The sequence below is a fragment of the Rhineura floridana genome, chromosome 16, assembly GCF_030035675.1.
Source record: "Rhineura floridana isolate rRhiFlo1 chromosome 16, rRhiFlo1.hap2, whole genome shotgun sequence".
In the NCBI taxonomy this organism is placed as follows: Eukaryota; Metazoa; Chordata; class Lepidosauria; order Squamata; family Rhineuridae; genus Rhineura; species Rhineura floridana.
In genome coordinates, this window is record NC_084495.1 from 34,788,977 (window position 1) to 34,802,237 (window position 13,261).

Here is a 13,261-nt window from a genome sequence, read left to right on the forward strand (position 1 = left end):
CAAAAAACCCAGCCAGCGCACACATGGAAAATCATAAATGGCTTTTCTGACTAAAATTGCAAAACCTCCCATGTGCTGTTATGAAGTGGTGAGGCCGCCCACCCATAAGAGAGGCCGATCCTTCTTTCGTTTCGTTCCATGAAGAGCAGCTAGAGATTCCTTTTGCCAAAAAAGCAGCCGGATAAGATGACAGGAAGACTCTGCCCCTCCCCACACACCAAATGTCAGCAGCCTCTCTGGCACCCTCAGTTCTGATGCCAGGTTTGGTTATTTACACTCGGCTTAGCCAATCCAGAGGCTTCTTACTGACTGCCTATCAAAGAGGCCAACATTGGGATCCCCTTCTCCGCTAAATGTAAATGACCTGCCTTCAAGTCGATTCCGACTTATGGTGACCTCCTCTGGGCCTGAAATAATCCCGAGTCCCTGCAGCCCCGGATCACTTACCAAGCTAAGCCCCGGCCTTCATCCCCGCTTCTAGGGCTGCACCCACTGATGGATTAAAAAAAAAGAAACACAATCTCATCTTGGCTCCAGCAAAATGGCATCCCTCTGCTTTCCCGCAGCTCTCTGTAGCAGGATGGCAGAGAATCCTGCCCTTGTCTCCAGGCTTTGGCACCGGCACATATTCAGCAGCTGCTCCTGGGCCACAGTGCCAGGCCCTGCCAGGAAGAAGCCGGGCTAGGCAGCAGCTACCCTCTCTCATTTAGCTTGGGCAGCCAGCATCCTGAGCGGCCAGGAAATTGAGTTCATCAGAAATCATGCTATGTGCCCCACGCTGGGGCAGTCACTGGGTGAACTACCAGCATGATTTTGAAAAAAAACAACCATACAAACTCGTTAAAAAGAGATATCAAAATCGAAACAGTTAAATCAGTATATAAAACACCGATTTCCACCACAGGAGGAGGGAGGGGGAATGGAACATAAGAGCAACCCACAGTAACACTAACAACGTTTTTCTCTTTTTTTTCAGATAGAGGAGAGAGGGTTTTTTTTACCCACAAAAAATGTGATTCATTTGCAGTCTGAAGTGTTCATAGTCCATTCTACTGGATGTGTAGAGCTCTCTCTCTCCCTCGTTCTCTTTCATACACACAGGACTTCAGGTGCAAGGCAGGAAACGCTTATATGACTTTCAAGAACTGGGTGCTCTTGGTGGGGCAAGAGGGCACTCTGTTGTTCCAAATTCAAAACCCCTGGCTATCTATCTAAAATCTATCTGAGAATGCTCATGCAATGCAAAAGTTCTTCTCTGGACATAAAGAGGCAGCAGGGAGTTTAAAAATATGCTGTACCACCTGGAACTCCCTACTTTTCAAATGGAGAAGTCAGTGTCCAGTCCTCAAGATCTGCAGAGGAAGGAGGGGCAGTGTTTTTTTCAAAGCTCCCCATCCCAAGGCAGGACTCTGAATACCTCCCCTATTAGGCAACAAGTACCTATTAGGCACCAGTGGAAAGCAGGCACAAGCAAGGAGCATATAAAGCAAGATGGCTGCAGATTATTCAAATGAGTGCGCCAAGGCACATCCCGCCAGGAAACTCAGGATTGCTAGCCAAGCTGGCTGGATGCCTTCCCTAAGTATGGTGATTGCTGGCCCTCTGCTAGGACTACAACTCCCATGTCCCATCATCCCTGACCATTGGCCATGCTGGCTGGGGCTGATGGGAGTTGGAGCCCAACAACATCTGGAGGCAGTGGCACCTGGTGGCTCTACCTGCTCCAGGTTTTAGCCCAAACTTTTAAGGAGCTGTCCAGGGTGCTCCTTAAAATGTTGGGCTAAAACCCGAAGCGGGTTCCACTCCCCCACTGAGAGTTGCCACTGCCCTGAGGGCCACAGCTGTTCCCCAGCCCTACGCTTAACTTTTGGGGTGATCATACAAAATCTTTTTACAAGAAGGGCATCTCCCTGTCCCTGGAATAAACCTTCAGTGTAAGCCAAAAGCCATCTTAGCAAGCCAAACCATAAGGAAGTTTTCTTAGGGAACCTTTGTCCATCACTCAACATCTGAGGACATGATTTGCACTGGATCTCCTCCAAGGTGCAACAAAATCCACCCTGTATCCATTCCAGGATGGGGGACGACGACAAGTGAACAGGGCATGCATCATTGCTGAAGCTGTCTTGGGAAGCCATTGTCCCCAGTTCAAGAAAAACACACACCACTATACCTTACACACTTCTACATAATTAGAAATCAGCACCCACAGGCTCAGGCCTCCCTCTCACAAGCAGTCTGCACCGCATCCGACCCACAGGATGGAATGCTCTTCCTTGCAGAAAATGCACACACAGGAAAACAAAATGTCAGGGAGAAAGGGCCCAAGCATAGCTTTCTCCGTGATGTACCAATTCTCTTATCTGCAAGAGGTCTTCTTTTTAAAGGAACACATTCAAATAACGGTGTGAGTCCCCGCTTCCAGTCTGAAATGGCATAGCCCAGAAGCACATTGACCAAGCTTGTATCGCAAGCTTCAGAACAGCTGTAAGAAAGTTGACCGCCTTCCCTCGCACAACAGTGGACAGGTGGGTAGCTGTCCCTTCAGCACCACCCTGTCCTATCTGGGCTGAAAATAAGAGCGAGCGGGGGGGGGGGGGGAAGCAGAGAGTAGAATGAGAGGGATATTCTCAGTCACACTGTTCAGCCCCTGGCCATTGCTTTAGTACTTTAGGATACTTTGCAATGCAAATGGAACAAGGTGAGAAGAAGCGCCATAACTCAGTGGGAGAGCATCTGCTGTGCATGTGGAAAGCCCCAAAGGGGAAGAGGTTAGGCAGGCAGGCAAGGAAGAAAGCCAGGTCACCAGGTAGGACTGGGAAAGACTCTGGTCTGAAACCCCGAAGAGCCGCTGCCGGTCAGTGTACACAGTACTGAGGTAGATGGACCAATGATTCGACTCTGTAAAATGCAGCTTCCTATGTCAAAGGCATTTGTCTAGGGGAAGGGCCGCAGTTCAGTGACAGAGCATCTGCTTTGCATGCAGATGGTCCCGGGTGCAATCCCTGGCATCTCCAGGTAGGGCTGGGGAAAGACTCCTGTCTGAAACCCCGGTGAGAAGCTGCCGGTCAGTGTAGGCATCACTGAGCTAGATGGACCAATGGGTCCAATTCAGTATCAGCCAGCTTCCTTTGTCTCTGCAGTGATCCCCAAAGATCTCACCAACAGAACAAGACAAACAAACCTGCAAGCGATTAGGAGACAATAAGAACAGTCCTTTTCAGGCCGTGGCACGCAGAAGATCTAACCGGCACCTCCAACTTCTAAACATCATGCAACCAGGGTGGCAAGAACTTCATCCTCACAGTCAACCACACTTAGTCACTGCAGCCATCGCAGGAGGAGGAGCTGGCGATCCGCGGTCTCAGCAGAACCCTCGTGGTGCAAAGAGGCACAGGGTGGTCTTGACAATCTCAGGGGAAGGAAGGACCCACAGTGGCAGCAAGCCTGCCCCACCCCTGGGAGGTTCCTGCAGTAGCCGCTGTTCCAGCATGACGTAAGGCTCCCTGGGGGATGGCTGGCCAGCAGGCAAGCCAGCAGCATTTTGCATGCAGCTGGCAACCCACTCAGACTCCATGGACAAGCCACGAGGAAAGAGGCCCATTCCTCACCACCTACAGGTTGCCCACAAATTCAGTTTCACTCCTGTGTGCCCTTGAACAGAGCCCAGGTGGGCGGGAGGAGGGGGTGGGGCTGAACTGGGCCTTCTCAAGGAGTGCCAATCGGCTTCCTTCTGGCTGGAGGCCTGGCCCCCTTGCCACCTGCTTGTCTTCCCCTTGATACACTGGGGCTCAGGGCCGCAAGCAGGCCTTGGCCTCTGCTGACCTGCTACTGGGGAGAGAACTGGTTCATTTTCGGAAAGGGCCACAGCTCAGTGGCAGAGTGTCTGCTTCGCTTGCAGAAAGCTCACTCCCTGACGTCTCCAGTACTGTGCCTGGAACCCTGGAAAGCTGCTGGCAGTCATTGCTCAGGCAAAAACAAGACAGATGGATCACAGGTAGGACAGTATAAGACAGCCTCTCCACATCCTAGCTTTGCTGACTGCGTCTTTGCCTTTTCAGCTACGTTAGCATTCACCTCCAGCAGTCCAGGGCTAAAGGACTGCGTCCTCATTGCCTCTCTCCTGCTCCTGAAGGCCCACATGTTTCCTCCCGGCCCCTCCTAGGGTAAGAACTATTCCCAGGGCATCTTTTGCCTCGCTGCAGACCTCCTCATGCCTTACAGCGAGGGTGGGGAGCCCCAGGCCTCTCCATCTGGTCCTCGGGATTGTCCCCAGTCCACACCCTCACTGGCCCTGCTTTGCACTGCTGTTTTTGCCTGGCTGGAATATGCGCTTGTCCTCTGATAATGCTTCTTGCTTTGTCTGGATGGAGGATAGAGAGACGTGGGTGAGGGTGTGTAGAAATTAGACAACTGTGAAAGGGAAATGGACTGCCATCAAGTCAATCCTGACTTTTGGCGACCCTATGAATAGGGTTTTCATGGTAATCAGTATTCAGAGGGGGTTTCCCATTGCCTCCCTCTGAGGCTAGTCCTTCCCAGCTGGCTAGGGCCTGCTCAGCTTGCCACAGCTGCACAAGCCAGCCCCTTCCTTGTGCGCAACTGCCAGCTGGGGGGCAACTGGGCTCCTTGGGACTATGCAGCTTGCCCACGGCTGAACAGGTGTCAGGGCATGTAACCCCTGAGCCACTCCCTATGGGAGTGATCTTTAGCTGGCCCTTGACACCCAGGAGACACGAGCAGGGATTTGAACTCACAGACTCTGGACTCCCAGCCAGGCTCTCCTCCCCACTGTGCTATACCAGCTGTTATTATGTGCCTTCAAGTCGATTATGACTTATGGTGACTCTATGAATCAGCGACCTCCAAGAGCATCTGTCATGAACCACCCTGTTCAGACCTTGTAAGTTCAGATCTTGTAAGTAATACCAGCTGTACAAAGGTAAAATTCACATTCCTTGCTTGGTCCACTTTTGCCTCTGGCTCCAACCACCACTGGCACGTGGCCCCCGAAGGGACTGCGGCCCTTTGGCTGAAAGGTTTTCAACATCCCTGAGGCAGGGAAATAGGGGTGGGGAGAGAAAGAGGCTGGGCATGGCAGGCAAGGAGAGGTACAGTGATTGCAGGAAAGCCAGGCCTCCAGTGGGGATTGCAGTGGCAGTAAAAGAGCTGGAGCTCAGTGGCAGAACGTGGTCCCAGGATCAACCCCCGCCATCTCCAGGAAGGGCTGGTACAGACACAGCCTGAAACCCTGGAGAGCTGCTGCCAGTCAGTGCAGGCAATATTGAACTAGATGGACCAATGATCTCACTCGGTATAAGGCAGCTGAAGGCAGCAGAGGTTTTCTGCATGCAGTTTGAGGCAAAAAATGCCTTATACTAAGTCCACATCACATTTCAATGGGAGGCGGTTCACACATTCATCTCAGGCCCATTGAGTGAAGAACGGAGAAGTTGTCTGGAGCAGTCTTCAGCCATCAGCCAAGTGATAAGGATCAGCTTAGCACCCCAACATGCAGACAGGACTCAAGTTTCTGTTGATATGTCAGACAAAATAGGGCATCGGGCAAAGGATCTGTATTCCTGGGGAAACCCAGCTTAAATCTGAACACACATACCCAAACCAACAAACATGTTTTTGGCTTTATGTTTGGAAAGCTGCAGGTAACATCTGCCCAGTGGTGAGAGTTCCCTGGTGACTTCCGTTCCTCACTAGCCTCTCTCCTCCAGCCTCTGGCACAATTCTTGGCCATTAAATCTCCACTCCTGCTAGGCTCAAATCTTGATCTCAGAGTCAAGCATAAGGGAGAGGCGAGTTTATGTACCACGCATGAGTTCACGGATTAGTTTGCAAGTATTTCTTTTTAAAGACCACCAAGCAAACCATCTTCATGCAGAACAGAAGCAGGTAACTGAGAGCACCAAACTCTCTTTCCATCTCTCCCCAGGAAAAGGCCAGCCCACCTGTGGTTGTCATCAGGCAGAGAGGCTGGTTTAGACAGCACCAAGCATATGCTGCACTTCAATCACATTTTCTGCATGCTGAAAGCACTTCACAAGCATTGCGCTCAGCAATATCTCCAGCAACCATGTAGGGTAGGCAAGTAGCATTGTCCTAGCACTGAGGGTGGGAGGGCTGAGCTCTAGAGGAGGGTGCCCTGCCCAGGACCACCTTGGTCAGCCTTCTTGCAACCTGGTGCCCTCCAGATGTTTTGGACTACATGGTTAGGACTGATGGGAGTTGTAGTCCAAAACACACCTGGAGGGCACCAGGGTTGGGAAAGAGCTAACCTTGGGGATTTCTGGCTAAAGTGAGATTTGAACCGGGAATTTGTCAGCTCATTCGTACACCTGCAAAATGTGGTGCTTGAGTTTTGCTTGTTTTCCTCTCCTCTCCCCGTCTTTTTTCCTTTTGTACCATGTCTTTTTATAAGAATATAAGCCTGACAGCAGGGGCTATGTTATTTTATTGATTTGTAAGCCACACTCTGGGAGTTTTTCCAGCTGAATGCCATGCATGAATGGACAAATGCTCTCAGCCATTGCATCACATTAATTCTCCAGTGGTGGCTGTTACCCTGGACTGGGTTGATCACATGCACATGAACTATGTAATTTGAACACATGAGAGAAACCACCGGTCAACCTAGCTTACTATTGACCACTCTGGCTGGCAGCAACCCACAAGGCCTCAGGCAAAGAAAAGACATTTCTACCCCAGCTTCCTGGGATCCTTTAACTGGAGATGCTGAAGACTGGACCCAAGATCTTTGGCATGCAAAGTATGTGCTCTGCCAGTGAACGATGGCCCCTTCCTGATCCCCACACCTTTACTTTCAGCCACATTGCCACAAACCCATTTGGAGCTTTTGCAGTGGCACACAGCCAGCTCTACATGTGGCAACAGTCACTACAAGGTGTAGTTTAAAGCGCCCTCCACATCACCACCCGGCCCTCGATCCTCTGAGACAGGGAGATAAGATAAGCTCTTGAGCTGAAGGCTGTTCAGACACACAGGGCAGGGCCTTGAACATCAGCCAGGATCAGCCCATGTATGACAGGGAAGCTTTAGCCTCTGCAGAGTTAGCCTGTGAGAAGGATGTAGCTTAGCGGGAAAACATTTGCTTTGCATGGAAAAGGTCCCAGTTCAACCCCTGGCAGCATCTCCATGTAGGGCTGGGAATGTCCCCTGCTTGAAGCCCTGGAGAGCCGCTGCCAGTCAGTGCAGCCAGCACTGAGCTTGACTAAGTCTGACTCCCTATAAGGCAGATCTCTATGCAGGGGGCTGCTTGCTCATCCAACTAGAGCAGGCTGGTTCAAAGGTGCATCAATAGCACATGGTACATTCCATCCCTCCTGGACTGGACCACTTCAGACTGCAGATTCCAAAACACGTGTTGTGATAGTTTAGTTGGCCTAATAAAAGGTATTGCCCTTAAATGAATTTTGGGATTTTTCTTATGAGCCAATGTGGCTACCTTATTAAGCCCAAGGAAGAGTTCTGGAGAACTCAAAAGCCTATGCACTATTTTGCGACATTGCGGTTGGCCTAAGTAAGGTTGTGCCCTAACAGCGAGAAGGGCCAGAGAATACACTTTTGATCAGCAAAAGGCAGGCTACACACAACTTCTCCTGCTGCTGCCCCTCAAACGTGCCATCTGGCTCCCATCCACACACGCTTCTTGGCCCCCACACGCTCCTTTCCCCACTGCCCTGCTACCGTTCCAAGGCCACCACCGCATTTGGAAGGAGAAATTTCACACACCACTGAGACACACTCCGCAGGAGTTGTGTGGGCCATCACTTGCTCTGGCCAACAGAGAACAACATCAGGCATGGAGTATGGCCCTCCAGGCCTCTCTGTCTGGCCCCCAGAACTCTTGCCAGGCCCTGATTTGTAACCCTGAGTATTTTTGCTGGCTGTAACGTGGCCTTGAATCTTTCTTTCTTGCCTGGATGGAGGATGGCTAGGTAGGTGTGAGTGTGTGTAGAAACCAGCCTGCTGTGCAAAGGTAACATTTGCATGCATTGCCCTGCCTGCTTTTGCCTCTGGCCCCGCCCACCACTGGCATATGGCCCCCAGAAGGTTGCCTAGAAGGGAATGTGGCCCTTGGGCTGAAAAAGATTCCACACCCCTGATGTAGAGGCGGCGGCTAGGCAGGCTGGCTGGACATTATCCCCTGACCACCTATGAACATGTGAAACCTGAGTCAGACCACAGGCCCACCCAGCCTAATAATGTCTCCTCTGGCAGGCAGCAGCTCTCCAGGCTCTCAGGCAGAGAGGGGTCTTTGCCAGCCCTGCTTCCTGGCCCTTTTAGCTAGAGACACTGGGAGATGGACCGAGGACCTTGCACATGCAAACTCTGTGCTTTCCCAGTGAGCTGTGAAAGTTGCCTCTGGGCTAATGGCACCAGACCCCAAAGGACTTCTGAGGCACCAGCATGGTGTAGTGGTTTAGGACTCTGGACTAACCAGAGTTACAATCAAATCTCCAGATCAGATGCAAAGCTCACTGGGTGACCTTGGGTTTCTGTTAGCCTGGTCCACCTCGTAGGGCTGTTGTGAAGGAAACAAAGTTGGAGGGAGGGAACTGCGTAATTTGCCTTGACCCGTTTAAAGAATAAGCATGCAATAAATAACAGCAGTCTGGGACCGCAAGACTCTCCTCCTGTGGCAAATGGAGGCAGGGCCTCCCAAAACGACAACTGGCAAGGGACGGCGAGCAGGGTCCCTATGTCTCCAGCATCCTATAAACCAATCAGCATGAAAAGAGAGTGTGTTAGTCACTGAGAAGAGTCTTCTAACATGCTTCCTTGTCCTTTCCTGTTGATTGGAGCTGATCAGAGTGAAAGGAGGTGAGTCAGCCACTGAGAAGACCTTTTCAGCGGCTAACACTCCCCCCTTTCATGCTGATTGGCTCCTAGAGATGGCTGTTGTTGTGGGAGAAGGCATTAGCAAGGATCTCATTCTCAACCCAGGAGCAAAAAAAGTGTGTGTGTGTGGCCACAACTATCATGAAGGGACCCTGCACTTCTGATTTTGCCACTGCACTACTGCTGGGCATGTCCTGGACAGCAGCTGCCAGTCGTGTGGACAACACTGAGCTAGATGGACCATTTGCAAGCTTGTCCCCAGAGCATGGCTTGAGTTCAAGCAGGCCTCTGACCCGAAGCTAATGCTGTTTTGGCAGGGCCTGACCACAGAGCACTGGAGTGGCCGTCACTGGAAATTCCAGAGAATAAGTCTTCTCTGTCTCTGCCTTCACAGTCTCTGAGCCAACTACTAAAAGCCTGGGTCTTCCTGCACCGGTCAGATGCCTTCTGGCCTTCGCTGCAGCCACTCTGCCAGTCTGGGCTGCTTGCCTCCATGGAAAAATCCTTATACAAAAATGCTTATTGTAAGCCCGCTCAAGGGCACTGCCTCCCTGCCTTGAATTCCATCCAGTTATCGGCAGAACCTTTGGGTTTCTGAGCAATTGCAGCAGTGGCCCAGCGCAGGGTGCACATAAGGACAACAGGGTCCCCTTCATTCATACAAATGAATTAAGTTGTCAGTGCCCATTAAATTGTACAGAGCTGCGAATATCTTTAAAGAAGGTCACTCAGTTCCTCCTCCTCCTCCCCTCCCAGACCCTGCTATCCTGAGGGTCAAGAGTGGAGATTGCAGCCCCTTCCTTTTACTCCATCAGTGGCACTAAGCAAGGAAAAGGGAATTTGTTTAGAACAAGCAAGGGAAAGAAATTGCCAGTGGAGGACAATTTTCACATGCACAAGAATATAAGAGAACATCAGGCCAAAAGGGGCCCATCCACTCCAGCATCCTGTTCTCACAGTGGCCAGCCAGAGGCCCTGATGGGAAGCCTGCAAACTTATGGGAGCACACACGCACACCTCACACACCCAAAATCCTGGCAGAGAGGCAAATAGCCAAATAGCTTGAGCTAGCCTTCATTCCTCCGCGATCCATGCACACCTCAGAGAATCACAGAGAGAGAGAGAGACATGGCTCCACTTCACCCTGCCAGAAGGGCCAGCGGTTAGACTTACAGAAGCCTCCGCTTCCAAACAGCCTCCTTTCTAGGTCATCCTTGCTTCCAAAGAGTCTTAACGCAGGCCTCTGTCCAAGCAGAAGAAGCCCTTTCCTGACAAACACATGGAGAGTCAAATCAAAGTTACTAGTCCCTCGGGAGGGAAGAGACACCGGCCTCATTGCACAGCATTGTACAGCATGCTGCAGGGCATCTGACACGCATGAAGCAAGGAAAGCTGCTGTGCTACTGCCCTAGCTAGTCATTCTGGCCTTCCTTTGGTTTCCATCCACTCCCTTCTGCGATGGGCCAGCCTCCAGATCTCCAGTGCCAATGCCCAATGCCTGGAACAGCCAGTGGGGTGGGGCTGGAGCTGCAGAGCAACCTGTGGGGACCAGGTGGGACATTGCAATCAGGACCACCTACAACAGCTTTCCCCAACCTGGAGCCCTCCAAGGGTTTTGGACTACGACAGGTGTGGGGAACCTTTGGCCTTCTCAATGTTGCTGAAGTGAAACTCTCGTCAGGCCTAGCAAGCATGGCCTCAGCCACCAGGGAGGGCAGGAGCTATAAGTTCAGCAACATCTGGAGGGCCAACAGGGCCTGGAGGTCACAGGAGGGCACCAGGTTGGGAAAGGCTGAACCATAAAATTAGCCCCACCAGGCTGGGCAGCAAAGGGAAAAATGACCCTGCTGTTGTCTTCCGTCCATGGGCAGCTCCATGTCAGTGATGCAGTGGAATCCACTCTGGGTTTTAGTCTAAACTTTCAAGGAGGAGCGCCTTGGACAGCTCCCTGAAAGTTCCAACTAAAACCCGGAACAGATCCCATTTCCCTGCTGACATGGAGTCACTAGGTGTCACTGCTTCCATCCCTTCTCTACCAGCTTGTGAGGTACGTCCAGGAACCTACTGCTGTAGGCTTCCCTGTTGGTGCTTCTTCTGCCCTCTCTCTTCCTCACTCACCAGGGCCACCGTGAAATGAGGGGCTGTTTGCCGGCTCACAGGCAACTAGAGACGTCGCCTGGAGGTGTCAACACATGCACAGAAAGAGACAGCTCTGCAGACACAGCCAAACAGCTTCGCAAAGCAGCACCTGCCCTCCCCAACGCACATTCAGAAGGATCTGGGCACAACAGAAAAGTACTCTTTGTGCATGCTCAGGTGCACCCAGCTCCCTAGCCAGCCGGCCCACAGATACACCTCTGCCACAGCAGGAGACGCTTCAGCATGCCAAAAGGAGTGCCTGGCCCGACCGTGGCCTTGGTATCAAAGCACAGTTAAATGGCCACACTCCTGCACCCCCCCTTTGGCTTCACCAACCCTACCCCGTGGGGGGGGGGACCACTTCCCAGCTTTCAGAGGCCGCTTCAGCCAACAGAGAACCTGGCTTGGGGCAACGTGGAAGGAGAGAAGGCTCCCACAGGCCACCAGTCCTGGGGAGGGCCCAGCCAGCCTACCCAGAGGCCCAAGTCTTTCCCCCACCCCCAGCCAACTTGCCAGGGGGCCCTTCCCACCCGTGGATGGTGCTGGGTTAGCGGCACCTCACTCAGCCCAAACTTGGGACCCGTGCAGGGCCGGAAAGCAACAGGCCTGGCCCGCAGCAAGGGAGCAGCGGCCGCAGCAGCACCAGGGGAGGCGATGCCCGCTGTCGGGGCTCACCAAGGAGAAGGAGGGAGGGCGCGCGACGGGGGCGCGCAGGGGAGGCTGTAGGCCCCGTGGGCAGTCCCTCCCGCCCCAGTTCTGGGAGGGGACCACTCCACGCGCCCAAGCCCCCACACCACGCCCCGCACCTACCCACCCATCCAAGCCCCCTCCTCATCTACGGAGGAAAGGATGCGATTGAGGCACCAGCGCCCGGGCGCGCGCCCCGAGGCAGACAGACCCACAACCAGCGTCGGTTATAGAATTGGGGGGGGCGGGATGGAGAGGCGTGCGCGTGCTTGGATGGATGGATGAACGGATGGGCAGTCCGGAGGGGGGAGGCGGCTGCTGTCCGGGAAAGCCCCCTCCCTCTCAGCCCCCCTTATTCCTTTTTTTAAAAAAATGGGGGGACTCCTCTCCATGCCATCCCCTCCTCCGCACCGTCTCCATGGCAACACCACAGAGATCGGCCACAGAAGCAGCAGCAGCAAAAGCCACCCCCCCTCCGCGCGCGCGCTTCTCCTCCGTCGCCCCCGCATTTGCTCCCATCCTCCACCCAGACCGACGGACATCGCCCCTGGGAGGGGCACGCGAAGGCTGGGGGCTGATGCCGTCGGCGGGAGGGAGGGGGGCTGAGGAGGGGCATTCCCACTGCCTGCAACCCGACGGGGCGAGGGGGAGTCTTCGGTCCGCCGGTCCGGCCGTGCCACGCGCCCTTCTTCCGTCGGTCGTGCCCCCCGCGCTCCTCCAACTCACCCGTCGACGCGCTCCGCCTGCTGCTCCTGCTGCTGCGCTGGACCCGGAGGCGGCGGCGGCCCCGCGACAGCCATGCCGGGCTAGTCCAGTCCGACCCGTGGCCAACGCGGCGGGGGGGGGAAGGCTGGGAGGAATCCTGCAACAGCCACCGTCCGCACCGCCGAAATCCCCGCCCCGCGCGCGCCGCGCTCCCGTCCCTTCCTCCCGGGCCGGCCTCCTCGTCGCCTGCTTCTCCTCGGCTCGGCTCCTCTCGCCTGGCCGGCCCCGAGAGCGCGCCCGGTCGGTGCGTGCGTGCACGGCTGAGGGGGAGGAGGGGCTGCTGGGCCGGTAACCCCTTCGGCGCCGCCCAAGAGGGTAGGGAGACCCCCCCTCTCCAAGAAAAGGGGGCCCCTCTTTCTGCATCTCACTTTTTTGACAGGGGGGTGGCCTTGCAGAGGGGGAGCGTAGGAGGAGGGTGGGCTCGGCATCTCCCTGGTCTCCCTCGAGATACCCCCAGAGCGACCTTTTGCCTCAACACCCCCTTCCCTCGGGTTACTTTCGCAGCTCACCTCCGGCGCCGACCCTGGCAGAGGAACCTAGACGACGGGGCAGAAACGCCATCTCACCACCACCGCTACCACGTTGTTCTCCCGGCGACAGGCTGCGCCTCTGACTCCCAGCCTCATTCCCCACCGTCCCGCCCCGGAGTTGCCATGGGCTCGCATTGCTTGTGGGATTCAAACTGGCAGGGGGGGGTAGCAGGTCAAGCCAGCTCTCGCTAAGGGGCCTCTGAGGCTGTGTCCCCTTCTCCCCAAGGCCCTCACGCCTTGGAAGGTCAGGAGAGGAGAGGGCTCCA

At 54.2% G+C, this 13,261-nt stretch overlaps 1 protein-coding gene across 3 annotated transcripts in view; it reads right to left on the minus strand.

The window, feature by feature from the left end:
- The window catches only part of NLGN3 (neuroligin 3), a 54,955-nt gene extending 42,341 nt beyond the window's left edge, over nucleotides 1-12,614 (minus strand). For all 3 annotated transcript variants that reach the window (XM_061598266.1, XM_061598265.1, XM_061598264.1), the window contains exon 1: nucleotides 12,427-12,614. The gene's annotated coding sequence lies outside the window, so the exon portion shown is untranslated. The remainder of the gene's footprint in view (nucleotides 1-12,426) is intronic.
- Between the last annotated feature and the right edge of the window lie 647 nt (nucleotides 12,615-13,261).